This window comes from Mus musculus, chromosome 18, assembly GCF_000001635.26.
Source record: "Mus musculus strain C57BL/6J chromosome 18, GRCm38.p6 C57BL/6J".
Lineage (NCBI taxonomy): Eukaryota > Metazoa > Chordata > Mammalia > Rodentia > Muridae > Mus > Mus musculus.
In genome coordinates this window covers 68,649,316-68,667,500 of record NC_000084.6, presented here as the reverse complement: position 1 = coordinate 68,667,500, position 18,185 = coordinate 68,649,316, and the positions used below count along the sequence as shown (strand labels likewise).

General features: G+C 42.1%; 1 long non-coding RNA gene across 10 annotated transcripts in view; it reads right to left on the bottom strand.

The window, feature by feature from the left end:
* Gm30821 overlaps positions 1 to 18,185 on the bottom strand; it is a 118,298-nt gene that overhangs the window by 41,809 nt on the left and 58,304 nt on the right. For 5 of the 10 annotated variants that reach the window (XR_001782510.1, XR_001782509.1, XR_001782508.1 and 2 more), the window contains exons 2-5: positions 14,796 to 14,912; positions 13,097 to 13,302; positions 9,736 to 9,905; positions 6,115 to 6,168 (exon numbers count right to left, since the gene is read on the bottom strand). This is a non-coding gene — a long non-coding RNA (predicted gene, 30821). Of the gene's footprint in view, positions 1 to 2,371; positions 2,511 to 6,114; positions 6,169 to 9,735; positions 9,906 to 13,096; positions 13,303 to 14,795; positions 14,913 to 18,185 lie in introns of those variants that run through there. The other 5 variants (XR_386314.3, XR_001782512.1, XR_001782511.1 and 2 more) reach the window with 5 other exon arrangements.

Sequence of the window (18,185 nt, the reverse complement as noted above, 5' to 3'; positions counted from 1 at the left end):
TAATGTCTGCCCCGTGTGTGATCATGAGTGTAGCTCTCAGTCACTATCATGGCCTGCCTCAGCCTGGTTTAGGAACCTTTTTAAATCTATTGACTATATCAAAAGCATGGTTTTGGTAGGCAGGGGAGCTGGTCTAATGCAAGTACTCAGAGAACGAACTCTTGGCCTTTTCATTTGTGTTTCTGCAGAAAGCCAAAGATCCTCTTGACTCCTTGGGATATACTGTAGGCTGAGCAGACTTCCTCACCATAGCCCTGAGGTGCAGCTTGCTCTCTCTCTCTCTCTCTCTCTCTCTCTCTCTCTCTCTCTCTCTCTCTCTCTCTGCACCGAGAATATATATAGAAGAGCCCAAAGGCATAACTAAGCACACAGCCATTTTATGGACTTCAGATGCTTGAAACTTCTCGTGATCTTTGCTACCCGGTTACAAAGTGCTTACAAAATAAGATCAACCATTAAGATTTTCCAGGTATTTAAAGATATCCACTCACCATAATCTGTTTCTGTTTGTTTGCCTTCTCCTACCTTTCCCCTGATGGGTACATAAGAAGAGATTCAGGTAACTGCACTTAATACTCAAAGGTATTAAACACTAGCAACAGGTTGGTTGCCCCATAGATGAATTCTTCTGTTCCAAAATATAGTCAGTATTTCTTTTTTGTTTGTTTGTCTGTTTATTTGTTTGTTTGGGTTTCTCTGTGTAGCCCTGGCTGTCCTGGAACTCACTTTGTGGACCAGGCTGGCCGAGAACTCAGAAATCCACCTGTCTCTGCCTCCCAAGTGCTGGGATTATTTTTGACACTGGGAACTCTAAGATGTTGCTTAGCTTTCTGTTTCGAATAATTAAGGGCTGTCCGTGTCTCATGGAGGGTAATATTTTTGTTACACATTATTTCGGATGCTTTGAAGGAAGTTAGTTTTTAAAAGAAAAATGAATATAATTGAGAAAGGAAATCAGGAGGAGGGGGAGAAGGGGAGGGAAGGGAGAGGGGGAGAGGAGTGTGAGAGGGGAGAAGACAGAGGAAAGGGAAGGAATGGAGATTTTCAGGAGTCAGAAGGAACAATAGCGAAGGGAAGCTGTGGGGTCTGGAGGAGTAAGAAAGAGAAGTCTCACTTCTCAGAATGCAGCAAGGGTGGTTGGCCTTAAAAAAAAAAAAACAAGCAAAAAAAACCATTCTTTTTGAACCTTCTGTCTTATTTACAATTTTCCAAAACAAAGAATTTTAATTCTAGTCTAGATGTACAAATTTCCACAAGTGGCTGAATCTGACTCAAGTCCACAAGCATCCTGAGACCATTAAAAAAAATTAAATGTCTCTCCCTCCATCGCATCCCCTTGTGCCTGCATCTCCTTCTGAAGAGGTAAATATGTTGCTTTTGAAAACGGCATCAACACAGAGAACGACGTGCCTTGCTGGCTGCTGAAGGGCACGCGGAGTAAAGTGCGCATGCCCTGTGCGTGGCCCGCCCTCGAACACACGTTGGGAATATCGTAGAACATTATGCCTTTCCTTCTCCTGGGATGTTCAGAGAGAGAGCCCAACACTTTGACTTGAAAATGCATGGATCTGAGAGTGATCAGTACATACATTCTCCTCATCTGCTCCCTCCACGAGAGAAAGTAAACATTGTGGGACAGTCAGCTTAGGGCCAGGTACTAAAGGCTTCCAGGGTTCTAGCTCCCAAAGTTATTATCAGTTGTGCTGATGAAGACAATGGAAGATGCTGCTCTCTGCCACCATAACAACTATACTTCCCACCAAGGGCTCGGGTCTTTTTTTTTTTTTTTCAAACCTTATCTCAGGCACAACGTAAAATTATCAAGATGCTTGTTAAAGTATTATGAGTTGAACGTTTGAGCGACCAATCTGTCCACTCCTTTACACAAACTTTGGTAGTTTCAAAAACTGTGGTAAGATTTCCCGGCAACAGGCCTTTGCCACCAGCCATTCTGAGCTCCCTCCCGAGTGGGGAAGGCTGTCTGAATGATAGAATGGAGAAGCGTGCCTCCCTAACACAAACCCAGGCGGAGGGCCTCGGTTTACAACACACACTGATTCAGAAGCAAATATTTTTCCAACAGCATCACTGAATCAAAAGCATTTTTGAAGAATCTGGAGTCTTAAAGAAGGCTGTTTAAGCAAAATGCATCTTAGTGGGTCATCTGTAATGGAAGTCAACCTTTAGATTTAACTTGGAAATGTGGGCTTACCCTGCCCCCACAGCTCTAAGTTATAAATGGTTGCACGGGGCACTTGGAGATGCAATGAAACTGTGGTTAAAACATATTCCTTATTATGTACCTCTTATTTATCAATAAAAACAATGACATCTGGCAGCTTTTAACATTGTTCCGGCAGATTTATTTATGAGGAAAGCATCCAGGCACTCCCGTGAATCCAAAATGTTCTCTCAGATCTGCAGTTTCTTTGAAGTTTTCCATTCACCCAGTACCCATTGGTACTAAAGGGTGCTGAAGATAGTACTCAGGGATAGATTTTGTGATAGGTCTGAAGCCATACGAGAAATAATACTACCAGTTTAAGGAAATCCACTTATTTGAAGAGAAACAATACGAAGTGCCCTGTTCTCTAAGGCTCACAGTAGATCTCTCTCTCTCTCTCTCTCTCTCTCTCTCTCTCTCTCTCTCTCTCTCTCTCTCTCTCTCTCCCTCTCTCTCTCTCCCTCCCTCTCTCTCTCTCTCTCTCTTCCTCTCTCTCTCTCTCTTGTCTTTCTTATCTCCATCTACTAGAGCATGAAGGGACACATAACCCTATCCTGTCATATGGACATTTAGGGGAAATTTGTAAGATAAGAGCTATCTACCAATAAGTAGGTCTTTCCTATCTCAAATTCTCCATGGAAATGCTTCAGTGCCCCCCAAATCCCATCAATTATTATAGGCACTCCCTCTTTAAGTCCTAAATGTGCACACATTTTCTTCTTGGGAGCTGGCTCATTGAGTGAAGGACTTGCTGAACACTCATGAGGACCTGAGTTTGAACCCCCATCACTCACATCAAAAGCCAGGTGTGGTGGTGTGTACCCCCAGTGCTTAGGACCAGAGACAAGAGATGACAAGGGGTTCACTGGCCAGAAAGACTAGTCGTATGTAAGATCTCAGGGTTCAGTGAGAAACCTGCCTCATAAAACACGTGGAGAGCTGTCAAGGAAGGCACCAGATTGTCCTCTGGCTCTGACAGACACACACAGGTACATATGTGTATCTGGATATTCAACCCACACAGATCACGTCCAGTATGCATGCTTACATACACACGCACACGCACACACACACTCACACACACCACAGAGAAAGAAAGAGAGAGTGAGAGGCAGACAGAGACACAGAAAAAGTCAGAAAGGCAGAGAAACACAAAGACAGACACACGTAAAGGGAGAGAGAGAAAGATTGTGTGTGTGTGTGTGTGTGTGTGTGTGTGCGTGTGTGTGAAGAGAGAAGAGACAGACAGACAGACAGACAGATAGACAGACATATCTTGAATATGTTCTGTGTTGTCACAAACCTGTCCCTCAGATCAGCTGATTGTCATTACTTAGCCTATCTTGTTTCATCTGACTCCTTACCTGTCCTTCCTCCAACATTTAGGCTGGACTACTCTGAAGCCCATTCCAAACAGCCTACTATTTCTGTAAAGACATCAGTTTAGTCAGACCAATTTTGACGTTCCCTCTACACCTCCGCTGATCTCTGACACGTTCAGGTAAATCAGGCCTTTGCCCATCCTCAACTGTTTGCCAGTCTGTGCTCTTGCTACAGATAATCTTAGTGGCGGGCCCATCCGTTTCAAACTAGTTCTCAAAGGAATAGGTTGTAAGCATCATCGCTGTTAATCACTGTGGAGCTTCTGCAAGCAATGGATCTGTGTTTGCGAGCTCACACTCTGTCACTCACTTCCACACTATTATTTTGAGCATGTTAGTACTTGCCATTTATTTATTTAGAATATTTTCATCGTATAATGAGTTTCTCACACTCTTGGTTTCTCCCCTGCTCCTCAGCAGTTATCGATCTGTGAAAGTGTCCCTGTTGGAGGGAACAGTTTGTCTGTCTCATGAGGGCACAGTGCATGGGTCCTCTTTCCATGACATTGAAGGATAGACGCATCCAGCTCAAGGATCTTATCAGGGAAGGCACCCAAACACCTCAGAGATGCTTACAGGGGACGTTGGCAGATCCTAGTGATGGGACAAGCTTTCTGCAGTAGAGTGAATGAATGAAAAGTTTCCCAGAAGGTTTAAATAGTCGTGATGAATGGGAAAACCCAGTTCCTTTATCTGAAGTAAAGAACGGCATCCCTGAGGCTGGCCACCATTACAGAAATAAGCCGTGTGTTCAGGTGATGGAATCAAAGGATGAAAAGGGAGAAGCACATTCCCTTGTGCCAATGACAAGCCTCCCTTACTGCTCAGAGCGAAAGTTTTGAGACATTCAACAACAGGTCAGAATAACATTCTGTGCTAGGCACACCATATTCCAACCCAAGCAAAATGTCTTTGGGTATTTTTTTTCTTAATTTCAAAGCCTTTTGATTAAAGTATACCAGAAGGGCACTGACAGAGCAGGCTGTCTCTGTCCTTCTGCGGAAGGTTTCAATGGCCGCCGTACTCTCTCTAAATCTATTTACTTCAAGGCTGGAATGAAACAAACATGACAGATGGTTTTATAAAAAAATCAAAGGGGAAGTTCTTGGAACACAGCCTTCAAAATAAAATTTTGTTCCTTTCTTTCTTTTTCTTTTTTTTTTTTTCTCTTTTTTGGAGCAGCTGAAATGATTTTTCAGAACATCTGATGAGTGATTTTAATACTTCAACTTTCTCCTCCACGAAGCAAGCCCATTCATTTGGAGACTTCTGTTCTTTTGTTTTATTTCTGTGTCTTTCTTTGACAAGACATAAAGTCTGAAAACGACAATATGCTAAATGAATGGACCCATAGGATCCTTGGCTGCGTGAGGGCTGCTGGAGTGTACTTTTGCTTCTGACGGGATAATAGAACGCTTAATGGAAGAGATCGTGAAGAAATAAAGAGGAAATCTAATGAGCCCTCAAGTTTGCTGTTGCTCATGCACATGGAGTCCTTACAAGTCTGGAAGGGCGCTGACTGAAAGGCATGGAGACTTCTGGAAGCTGAAGAACTCAACAGTCAGGAAAGGACCAAGCAGGACATGGAGCATGGAGGGTGGGGCTCTAGGTAGGATCGGGGCTGGTCCTGGGAAGACCTACTAGGTTTCCCCTTACCTGTGCTCAGAGGAGCACTCATTCAAGCCTACCCACAGGGCCTCACAAAGCTGCAATTTGACTTTAGGAAGCATGGGATACCAACCAGTTCAACATAATCTGTCAAAAGTAGGTAAAGGTCCTTTTTCCACTGAAATGAGAGAGAGAAATATACAAGCACACACACACACACACACACACACACACACACACACACACACACACACACACACACTGGCAAACACACACAGAGTCAGATATAGAGACAGAGAAAGAAAGAGACAGAAAGAGAGACACAGAGAGAAAGAGAGAGGGAGGGAGAGAGGTGACAACTGCCAGGCAGAGCTCTGTAATGGGTAAGAATTAGTGCCCCAGGCCACTGCAGTTTTGGAAGTTAATGTTTCTACTTTCAAAGGCATGGCTGGAGGCATAGACCACACATAGCTCTATACTAGAAGATTTAGACTGCTATGTAAAGGAAGAATGCAGCTTTGTTTAAAAACAAATTTTGATGATGGAAACCTTACCTGGTTCTCCTTTTGCCTACTAGTCTTGCGGTGGAAACAGCAGAGACTGGCCCTCGGCCTTTCTTGGCTGTTTTGTTATCTGAAACACTAATTCTCAAGTCCTGTTCTTGGGATCTTCCGGGGCTCAAATGAAGTGAGGGAAAGGAGAGGTCTGTCCTACAAGTGGGCCCTTAACAAACCTGGCTCTCCAATCAGGCTTCATGGAGCTAGCCAAAAGGAGAATATTCTCTATGGGAGCTTAGAGCTCTGTCTGACTATGACTCCCTATCAAGCCAACAGCCAGCCCAGCCTTGTGTCAATGAAACAAGTCAGACACAGAAAAGTAGTATCACATGATTGTACTTACTGAGCATCTCACGGAGTCACATTCAGAGACAGGAAGAGAGTGATTTTCGTCACACTAAAAAGAGAAAAATGCAATCAAAAGCCAGGCCCACCAGTCGCAAGATGCAAAATGTTGACAAGCCCAGCCCAGCCCAGCCCAGCCCAGGCGTAGCCATCCTGATGTTAAGTCCAGAGAAATAATTAAGCCAGGGTGGTATAGTATGCACCAAATGTTGAACAAGTAGCTAGGATGGAAGCATTCTGGGTTACAAGAGAACAGTCACATGGGTCAATGAGAGGCAATAAAGAGAGGGACACAGAGCCTTCTGCGCTGGCTGAGTGTGCTATGCCAGATCCTGTCCAGTGTTTTCAGAAAGCAAGATTCCATGTGAAAAGGGAGTCCAGAAATAGATCAACACATCCCAGCCCTAAGAATGCTTTCTGGCCAAGAGCCACTGTTTCATAAACATTTCGTGAATGGATGTAACATGGAAATTTCACAGAACCACCTATTACACATTTTATTTACTTAGCTGACAGCAAGCTAATGACATATTTACAAAGCTTATAACAAAGCCATTTGGTTTGGCAATGTCACTTCACACTAAAAATTAGCTTATGCTTTGACCCAGACATTCCAATTCAAAATGTCTGCCGAAAGAGAGCCTGCCTGAGCTGAACACAAGGAAACACACGCATGGAGGTCAGCGGCCCAATGTTTGTCACGGCAATGGCTGAGTACATTTGGGGTACATGGTATGGTAGAGTACTACAAAGGACTGAACAGGAACAAGCCAGATCCATTAAAATGACATCATAGGATCCCAAAGACACTGCACTTGAGTAAAACGGTTGCAGAAAAGCATGCCACATACATTCAAAGCACACACACACACACACACACACACACACACACACGTGCACATACATGAACATATGCACATGCATACATACACACACATACACAAAGAATAACTCTATAAATACACACATGTGAATAAGAAGTCTGTTGCTCTAATATACATCTGACAGTCACATAGATATTAATGTATAAAGATATTTGTATGAGACTCTGGCAACTTTTGGGGATACATAGAAACCAAATGCATTATGCTAAATGAAAGAAGCAAGCCTAAATCAACTTCATAATGTATTACGTTATGTGCTTGAAACTTCAGAGAAGGAAAAATGCTAGTGACAGAGAGAGAAGGATGGTGTTCTCCAGAGGCTAAAACCACAGAGTGGGAAGTGACATGCAAAGGCCCAAGGGCAACTTTAGAGTGATGGAAACTACTTACTACATACTAGAGTAGAGCGGGCGGCCTCCCAGGTGCATTTATCAGAATTCATTTCATTGTACACTTAAAACACATGAATTTCATTGCGTGCAAATTATGTGTCAATAATTAACTGATTTTGGTAATCAAGGCTACTTCTATGAAGTTGTAGGGTCTAATATGGGCACTGTTGCTTTTAGAAGAAAGGGCATTGGATTATTTTAAATACCTTTTTGGTTCTTGTGTACTTTGTTATATTATATTAAATACCTATAAAACACCTTACCTATAAAATGACCACGTTTATTTTCTAAGGAACATGTGTTTGAGTAATGGTTTTTAGTTAATTTGACATTATTAGAAGGAATGTGTTTGAGGGAGAAGACATGTGTCACTCAGGCTTTGCATAACACGGAATGCTGGGAGAAAGGACCAGGGATCAAATCATCCACTGACTCCTGCTCACTCCTGTCCACTCCAGCCCTCAGTCTCCCATCAGAGGGCCCGGCTTCTGACAGAGGAGTAAAGAGAGTCAGATACGCTATGAACCTCTCGGGTCTTTTCCAGCCAGTGGCCAGTACGTGGCTCACTTAAAACCGAGCTCACTGGAGAAGATAGCTGAAAATGAGCCTAAAGATGTAGGATTTAAATCATGAGAAGCATGTCCATCTCCAGGACTACAGGTCTCTAAAGCCATCATGCTTTGTTCTTTCCATTTTCTCCCTGCTGCTCCCTTCTACTTGAAGGTTGTTATGCTGTGGACAACCGGGCCAGCTTGCCTACTGGGAGTGATCGTCACTTTGTCCTGAACTAATCACATCTCCCATATTTGAAATTTACAATGGAAATTCAAAAGTACATGGATTTTTGGTCTCTGATGTTTGTCCTCTTCTTCTAATGAGTTCCTTAAATATTTATTTTTACTTAATTAAATTATGGTATTATATTCAGTATCATATCAAAGTATGGTATCATAGTTTCTGTTCTGTGACTGTAATGAAACATCCTGACGAAAGCAACTAAAGTTGGGGAAGAAAGAGTTCATTTGAGTTCACAGTTTAAGGGAACAGTCCATCACTGTGGGGGAAGCCTCAGCAGCAGGAGCATAAAGCAGGCAGTCATATTGCATCCCCAGTAAAGAAGCAGAGAGGTACGGATGAATGCATGAATGGGTTCAGTTTGCTTTCTCCACTTATAAAGCTCAGACCCTGCCCACATGAAGATAGATCTTTCCACACCAAACAAGATCATCAAGATAATCCCCCATAGATGTGCCCAAAGGCCCAGCTCCAAGATCACTCCAGATTTTGTCAAGTTGACAACTAACACTGCTTGCTGGCTTGCTTATTCAGGCTCATGCTTAGTTGACGCCCTTAAATGGGCCTAGAGAATGGTACTGCCCATAGTGGGCTAGGCATCCCTATATCAATCAGCAATCAAGATAATCCCTCATAGACATCCCTACAGACTAACCTGATAAAGATAATTGTTCAACTGAAATTCTTCAGTCAGAGAACTCGAGACTGTGTCCAGTTGACAGTTAATGCTAACTAGGACAAAACCCCATTAAACATCATTTACGGGGAGCTTGCTGTGTGTCAGTTTCAAAAATTACAAAAGTACGGACTCATTAAATCCTCAGCAGCCCCACGAAGTTCACAACACTATTTTCATATATTACAACTGAGAAGACAAAGCTAAGAGAACACTTGAAAAATGCAGCAAACTCTACTAATCAGTCCATCTGGGATGAGACCCTGTAAAACTGGCCTTTCTAACACTGGGCTTCAGCCAACTGAGACAACAGACCTCTAGCCTCTCAGATATTTTGCCTCCTTTAACAAACGGAAGCACAAAGAAAATAGTCATTCCTTCTGAGCAAGCTGCTTCCCACTGTAATTGTGGATTGGTTGTCTCCCACCCTCGACTCCCCGTGAAAATAATGACACTGATTCAGAGAGTGGGTTGAAAATCAGGAAACATGATGTGTAGCATTGCAAAACTGGACATGCTGGGGGTGGGGTGTACCTGAGCCCTTAGCTCTAGAGGGCACTAAGAATCAAAAAGACCACACCCAGGGCTACATCAAGGCGCCAGAGACAACTCAGATCTTTCTTTATCGTAAGCCAATCAGGGACCTATTTATTAATGGTCACAGGCACATCTGACCCCTGTGACTAGCCTGATTTAAATGAGATTTATATTAAGAAAAGCATATGACACGACGAAGGTGATAGGAGGGGGAGACAAGTTGACCAACTCCCAGAAAATGTGACAAAGGAAAATAATACACATGAGACCGATGGGTTGGGGGAGTCAGTGAGGAAAGCTGACAGTTAATTTAAGGCTGAGGCTCAAAAAATTACCTTGTGATTATGACATGCTGGCTTTCTGCTGTAGTCCCCAAGGCTTTGTAACCTGGGCTGGAAGCTGTCTGTTCATAAAGCCTTGGTGTGTGCTACATCATTCCTCCAGGGATGGAGATGCCAAACCACTTCTCTCAGAGGCATAATTAGGCCTTTAGGTTTCTTACTTCCTATAATAATTAGAGCAAATTTAAGAAAGTCAAGGTAATTTGAAGATTCCTTTAAATCAACCTTGACTCCTGACGATGACGACGACAACAACAACAACAACAACAACAACAACAAACAAAAGTCATCTCAGTCATGTCTGAGCATTTGTCTTATTTCAGCCCCACTGATATTTGACCTAATACAAATACAAGCTACCCGGAAAACCTCAGATGATGGCGCCTGTGGTCTTGTCCCTAGTCTTTGCACATGAAAACAACATTTCTATTAATACATTTTTAGTGTGGTGCCTATAAAGTGATATGAATTCTCACATTGTGTGCCATACCCTAATAGGATGTCCAGTGCTTCAAAAGAGACTTTAGAAATTTTCTTTTAACTTTTTATTGACTCTTTGTCCATTTCACATCATGTACCCCAGTCCCAATCATCTCCCTCTCCCTTCATATCTGCCCTCTACCCTTGCAGCCTCATCCTGAAAAGAAAATAAGATACAATTTTTTTAAAAAAATATTTTTGTGGAAGTTGTGTGACACTTGTCACACTGTGTTATACAGTCTACCCTTTAGTCCATACTTCTTTGCTTGCAAATGTCCATTGCAATGAGTCACTGGTCTGGTTCGAGGCCTCTGGTTTCTGCTACAACATCAGTACTGAGTCCTCACTGGGACTCCTTTCAGATATTCTGTTGTTGCCCTGTGTTGTGGAGATGCTGAAACTTTGGATCTATAGGACCAGACCTTTTATGTGCTCCAGGAGATCATAGATGGGGTAGATGCTGTTGTGGGCCAACTCAAAGCCCTGGATCTGGGCCTGGGAGGTAGCTGAGTTAGTCAGCCTGCAAGCTCTCCTACATCCTCGTCACCAGGAATTATCCAGCACTGCCCTGGCTACCTCACCCAATGCCATAGGCACTACTAGCATGGCACCATATGCCCACAGATGCATCTGTGGCACATGTGTGCTTGAGATGCTAGGGGAGTAATCAACCACTTTCTGGTTATATTTAAGGTCTGTACCAGAGAAGGAAACACATACCTGGTACTATAGATATAGCCAAGAACTCATGGTTAGGAGCTTATTGGCCCCAGTATTGAACCTGCTACAGTTATCTTGCTAACTGAACATACTATCAAACTTCCTGCTAAATTTGTTTATCTATACCAATAGATAAGTGCAACCATCAGACCCCATCAAAGAAGTTTCTTTGTGCAATGGACAGCAATTAACACAGAAAGTCACAGTTGGTTCAAGTACAGAGAACCAGTGTCTGGGGAGTGCCTGAGTAGAAGTGAGACATTGCTATCATATTCTCTCCAAGGGGCAGGAAGACTTGTAAGTGTCAGAGGTAAGATACAACTAGAGTAAAACTGCGTCCTCTGGAACTCATGGCAGCTCGGAACACCTACGCAAGACCTACACAAGGAAGTCACTCCTCCACTCCACCATGGATGACAGAGGGGCTCACCAGGCCTCAGCACTAGCTGAGGGGCATTTAATAATTGATGGCTTTATGGTTATATGTAAGGCCTGTTCCACCTGAGGAAACACATACCTAATACTATAAATATGGTCAAAGCTCATGGTTGGGAGCTCATAGACCTCAGGGTTGAACCTACTACTATTTTCAACCATGCTCCAATGGATGGCCCCCTACCCATAAAGATATGGGCAAAACAAATTCAATTCTGTGGGTTATTAAAGAGAGGGAGATAAAGAACACAATATTGTAAGGAGATCAGGGATGGATTTGGCGGGAACTAGGAGTGGGGGTGAACATGATCAAAATACATTATATGCATGTATGAAATTCTCAAAGAATTGATATACTAACATATTACAATGCAATAGTAGGGGTTAGAGAGATGGCTCAGCAGCCATGAGCATTTGTTGCTTTTGCAAATGCACCAGACACACATGTAGTGCATTTTCATAATGCAAGTAAAATATTCATACGCATGAAATAAAAATAAACAAGTCTACAAATATGTATTAAATTTCCTTCATTTCAGGGATGTTTCCCCGCAATCTACACAGCACTGCAGTAGGAGAAGAGCATGGGTTTCAGCAGGGTTTTTGGAGAATCAAATGGACAGCTTCAGATTTTGGTGACTCGAAGCTGACAGTCATCCTGTTTAGGGTCCATGGAAGCTGATGCAGAGACTTACTCTAACTGAAAGCCATGTGTTTGACAAGTTATTCTTCCCATAGCAACCTATAGATGCATTTGTAAGACTCCTGCTCAGGAAAGACAGAAGAAAAGATGAAGTAAGTGTAATATCCAAATATAATACAAAACCAGGAGGGAAGGAAGAAGAGAAGGAAAAAGAAAGGAGAGATGAAGAAGGAGGAGAAGAGAACGAGATAGGAGATGGAAAGAGAGCAAGGGGCAGAGGAATTTGTGTTGAGAAACAAACCTAGGGTTTCATAAAAGCTACCGAGTCTTAAAATATAGTTTAATATACAGAAATAGGGAGGGAAGTGAAATAATTCTATAACCAAACCCTAAAGATCAAAAGTTTATATGGAGCAAAGCAGGATCATGTTTGAACAACCTTACAGAAAGTTGCAAACTCAAGTCTCCTGTTACTCTCCGCCACTTTGAAACACACAGCTCTTTTGACATACCCAATGCTGTTATTTTGTGCCCCAGTCATTAGACCCTTTAATAACCAAAATGATCCACTCTCTAAAACAAAACCCACAGGGCTTTAGACAGAATTCATTTTCTGATTAGCGTTCCCCCAAGCTTTTCTTCACAAAATAAGGCCAAGTGCCTTTAAGTTTCTGGAATCTTCTTCATATCCCTTTTGAAAATGTAGAGTAAATATTATGTTGGCTCCTCTCTGCAGCCAATTAATGCATCCTCTTTGCCAATGTCATAAATATAACTTTTTTTCAACTTCTGCTTCTCTTATTGCATACATATGCTACTGATAATTACTTGTTTTTGAGTTCTTAGCCACTTGGGCATGGAAAGACATCTGAGGTTTAAATGTTAGGACTATTACATTATTACATGCCTGACTTCATAAAAGAATAGGCTGTCACAACCACCACCACCCCCATTCTATGTACTAAAGTCCTACTCAACAAAGCAATCTGTTTACTATAGTGGAACCCTAAAACAACCACACACTCTTGTAAGAAAAGTCAAGGCAAGCACCACGGAGCCCTCCCTGCAATCAATTACCTGAACCTTCTGTATGGTGGCATTTTAGGGAACTCTTTGCTTTTATTTTCTCTGCTCAGATGTTTAGGCCTGCAGACAAGGAACTGAGGGAGGTCTTGGGCAGGCGTAGAGTAAATAATAGTAATGATCCTCCTTCGAAGTCTAAAAGACAAGAGCCAGAGATTCTGATGTCCTGGTTGTGTTCAGTCACGATCCCTTTTGATAGGCTACGTAAGAAAACAGAATATAGAGTTTGTGGTTAAAGTGAAAACACGGCTTCTTTTAGAAGAGCACCTGAAAGGATGGGGAGATAGCTCAGTCAGTAAAATGCTTGTCTTGCAAGCTCGAGACCTTGACTTTGATTCCCAGGACCCAAGGAAGATGTCAGAGACAGGAGGGGCTCTGGAACTCACTGGCCAGAAGTCAAGCCAATTCAATGAGTACCAGGAAAAGGTGAGAGAACCTGTCTCCAAAAAAGCAAGAGAAATGACCCCTAAAGGAGTGACATAGAAGGTTGACATCTGAACCCTGCCCCCTCCCCACACACACACAAAAACATGTGCACAGGCACACCCATAAACATATGATACACTAAGTTACCATGCACCCAAATTAAACAAAATAATGAAATGAAACAAAAAATAAAAATGAGCACTTGAGATCAGAAATTCAAGGCCCATTACCCTACAAAATTCAAGGAATTTTGAAGAGAATCAGCTAGCTCATCGAGCCTACATGAAGCCTGGTTAGGCTGTTCTCATTGCCATATGCATATACTTGCTCTATGTAACGTGCTACCATTACAGCTAAATGAAATTGTCCCTAACAAGAATGACAAGAGTAATAAGATTTAGTTTTCTGACCTATCCCAGGCCCTCACATGGTCAAGGAACTGATGGGTTCATTCCCTAAACCTAAATTGTGTCAGGGTATTATTAGATTCATTTGGTCAACCAGGCTTTAACTGGGAGACATTTTATTATTAATCTGGTTTTGTCTTTGCAACAATAGTATTTTGCTTAATGCATAAGGAAAGCGCAAAGGAGGAAGCCACAGGAAATAAACTCAAATCTTCCTAATTTAGATTTATTGAGAAGTCTAAATAGGCTTTTCTGAAGTCTGAGTTATAAAATTTTGAAGGCATTATTTACTGCTAATTATATTCATTTGAACTGTCATAAATTATGGCTGAGTAGAGGCTCTCTGGGTGATACATGCATATTTGCTTTACACAGAATTTCCATTAATGGCTCAAATATGAGGATGTTCTAAGACAGCTGTCACATTAGTGTTCTTAACCCAGTACAAGTCTGTGGTCAAACCAGTTGCCGTGCTGGTTTGCTTAGAAAATGTAATTTTGCCCTGCTTAGACCAAGCTGCCTACCAGCCTGGCTCCTGTCTAAGTCATTGACATTGATTAAGTAACAGTGACATCTCTGTCTTAATAGCAAAATTGGTTTGGCTAGAGAGCATATTTGGGTGAAGTGCCTAACCACACAGCTTGCCTGCCTTACCCTCAAAGATTGCAACAGCATTTTTGGCTACAGCACTGACCAGCAGAAAAAGATTATAAACCATAGATATCCATTTAAAGGTTGATTTTATTATTTGTGTGTGTGTGTGTGTGTGTGTGTGTGTGTGTACAGATATGTGTAGCTGTGCAGAGGTGCCACTGGAGGTCAGAAGAGGGGGACTGGAGTTACAGTCAGTTGTGAGTCACCTGATGTGAGTGATGGGAAATGAACTGGAGTCCTTTGGAAGAGCAGCAGGTGTTCTTCACCAGTGAGCTGTCTCTCCAGCCACCCTATGTATCATCTTGAATGTTCCAAAATGCACGCTGTGCAAAGCAAAGGGAAACAGGTAAAACCAATGTTAAGGGTTGATTTGTTTTCCCCTGACCCAACATATCCAAAAGACTATTATTTTGCTCTAAAACCAACACTATTATTGAGCACTGGATATCTTTGTGGCTGTTACTCATGGCTTCATCTCTTGAATGGGATCACACGGTTAAACATAACTTGTCCTTAAAATTATATACATGTCCAATTTTGAACTTGATGTTCTGGAATTATTAAAAAAAAACAAAAAACAAAAAACAAAACAAAGAGCAAAAGAAGATGTGTTTGGGCCAGATTTATTAACAAGGAGCTTCCTAGACTGGCCCCTCACTCCCTGAGCAGTCATTGCTCGCCCCACCCCCACTCCCATTCATCTCTGCTCCACTTTCTCCTGAACTTGACCTTCCCACGGGGCTGGTTAATTAATGTTTCTTGAGTTGTCGGAGAGTCCAGTGCATGCATGCTTGCTTCTGTCTCTATCCTTGTTTTTCTTACCAGAGCTATTTTCCCAACATTTCTCTCTTGTGAGGCCTTTCTCTTCCTCCAAGGATTGCTCTAGAAACTCAACCACAGCTCCCAAAGCTATGCATGCTACCGAATCCAGCACATGGCCCTGAGACATTTGAGCGTTGATATTTACAGCTTTTCAAACTGCCTTTTATTGTAGATGCTCAAGTTGTACAATGATGAGAACCATACCTTGGTTGTTTGTTTTGATGCTTTTTTTTTTAATTTTTATTTTTTTAAGCCTCGCCTGCCATTTCTTAGCACATTGCTTGGCTCATTGAAAGTGCTTGCTAAATTTTGTTTGATGAATAATGAATGAACTGATGGCATAGGAATACACAAACTCTGGAACTCAACCTAACCATCTTCTCTCCTGCCCTGAACCTGATTTGGGGCTGCAAGTTGACAGTGTGGGGATCCTGATACCTCCTAAAAAACACTGGTCAGCGAAGGTTCTTGTTTGCTGTTGTGAAATAACCCTGTTTGAAACTACAGCCTCCTACCCTACACTGTTAAAAAGCGACTCCTATGGGAATACAGGAGCAAATTATAACTCCCGGGGTTAGTGGAATTCTTGAGCTCCTTAGAAGGAGAGGGTTTGGAGCCGCTCACCTCGTTTTGCTTCTTGGGATATTGCAAATGTAATTGGATAGAAAATAATGCATCAAATTTGCTTTTTCTTTTTGTAATTGGAACCTCTACTATCTAGTCTCAGGTCTATCTCTTCATCTCTATTGCATCTATCCTATCGTTAAGTTTGTCCATCCTCAATTGGAAACAGGGTGTCTTCTTTGTCTCTGTGTCTACTCTCTGCTTCCTTCCTTCTCCACGAACATCCGTCGGTTCCTGACCTTCATTCGATGCTTACCAACCTTCTAAGAAATTAATCTCTATCCACCTCACACCAGTCAGAATGGCTAAGATCAAAAATTCAGGTGACAGCAGATTCTGGTGTGGATGTGGAGAAAGAGGAACACTCCTCCATTGTTGGTGGGATTGCAGGCTTGTACAACCACTCTGGGAATCAGTCTGGCGGTTCCTCAGAAAATTGGACATAGTACTACCGGAGGATCCAGCAATACCTCTCCTGGGCATATATCCAGAAGATGCCCCAACTGGTAAGAAGGACACATGCTCCACTATGTTCATAGCAGCCTTATTTATAATAGCCAGAAGCTGGAAAGAACCCAGATGCCCCTCAACAGAGGAATGGATACAGAAAATGTGGTACATCTACACAATGGAGTACTACTCAGCTATTAAAAAGAATGAATTTATGAAATTCCTAACCAAATGGATGGACCTGGAGGGCATCATCCTGAATGAGGTAACACATTCACAAAGGAACTCACACAATATGTACTCACTGATAAGTGGATATTAGCCCAAAACCTAGGATACCCAAGATATAAGACATAATTTGCTAAACACATGAAACTCAAGAAGAATGAAGACTGAAGTGTGGACACTATGCCCCTCCTTAGAAGTGGTAACAAAATACCCATGGAAGGAGTTACAGAGACAAAGTTTGGAGCTGAGACAAAAGGATGGACCATCTAGAGACTGCCATATCCAGGGATCCACCCCATAATCAGCATCCAAACACTGACACCATTGCATATACTAGCAAGATTTTATCGAAAGGACCCAGATGTAGCTGTCTCTTGTGAGACTATGCCGGGGCCTAGCAAACACAGAAGTGGATGCTCACAGTCAGCTAATGGATGGATCACAGGGCTCCCAATGGAGGAGCTAGAGAAAGTACCCAAGGAGCTAAAGGGATCTGCAACTCTATAGGTGGAACAACATTATGAACTAACCAGTACCCTGGAGCTCTTGACTCTAGCTGCATATGTATCAAAAGATGGCCTAGTCGGCCATCACTGGAAAGAGAGGACCATTGGACACGCAAACTGTATATGCTCCAGTACAGGGGAACGCCAGGGCCAAAAAAAAAAAAAAATGGGAATGAGTGGGTAGGGAAGTGGGGGGGAGGGTATGGGGGACTTTTGGGATAGCATTGGAAATGTAATTGAGGAAAATATGTAATAAAAATAAATTTAAAAAAGAAATTAATCTCTAATTTCTCCCAATTAAAAACTACTTCTTCCCTTTTCGAGCTCCCTGCGATATGTACTGCCATTGCAAGCAAACTTACATCTACTCTGGGTTGGTTGCATGTGAGACTATAGCCTCTCCTTTTTATTTCCCACTCTGCATTGTGACTCTGAATATGCAGCCATGATGGCATTGTCATACCACATCAGACAGCCTATCACACTGCTGTACACACAGTAGTCATTCAAATAGTATTTCCTAGAGAAAAAGATCATCAGTTTTTCTTATGCCCAGAGAAATATGACTGTATTACAAAAGGCTTCTGGGAGATTTTTCCAAGAATAAACAGAAACTAATTCTTAATCTAAACTTTACATCAATACCACTTTTAAAATATCTGAAATAAGAAGGTTCCACTACAATCAATAGTGTCTTCCAAAAGATGAATTTTTCTTCCACCCTTAACTGCCTAAATTTATTTATTATGAATAACATGGTTATTAAACTCAGCATCTAGAAGCTGCATGGTCTTTGATCCAATACAAAGTCCCTTTGATATTGTGACAGTTATTTTTGGTTGCCAATTTTATTATATCTGGAATTAACTCAAACCCAGGCTACTAAGTATTACTGTGAGGGTTTTTTTCCCAATCATTTGGCTCATTTGAGGCAGGAGGTCTGAACCATCTTTCTATTAGCAGCCT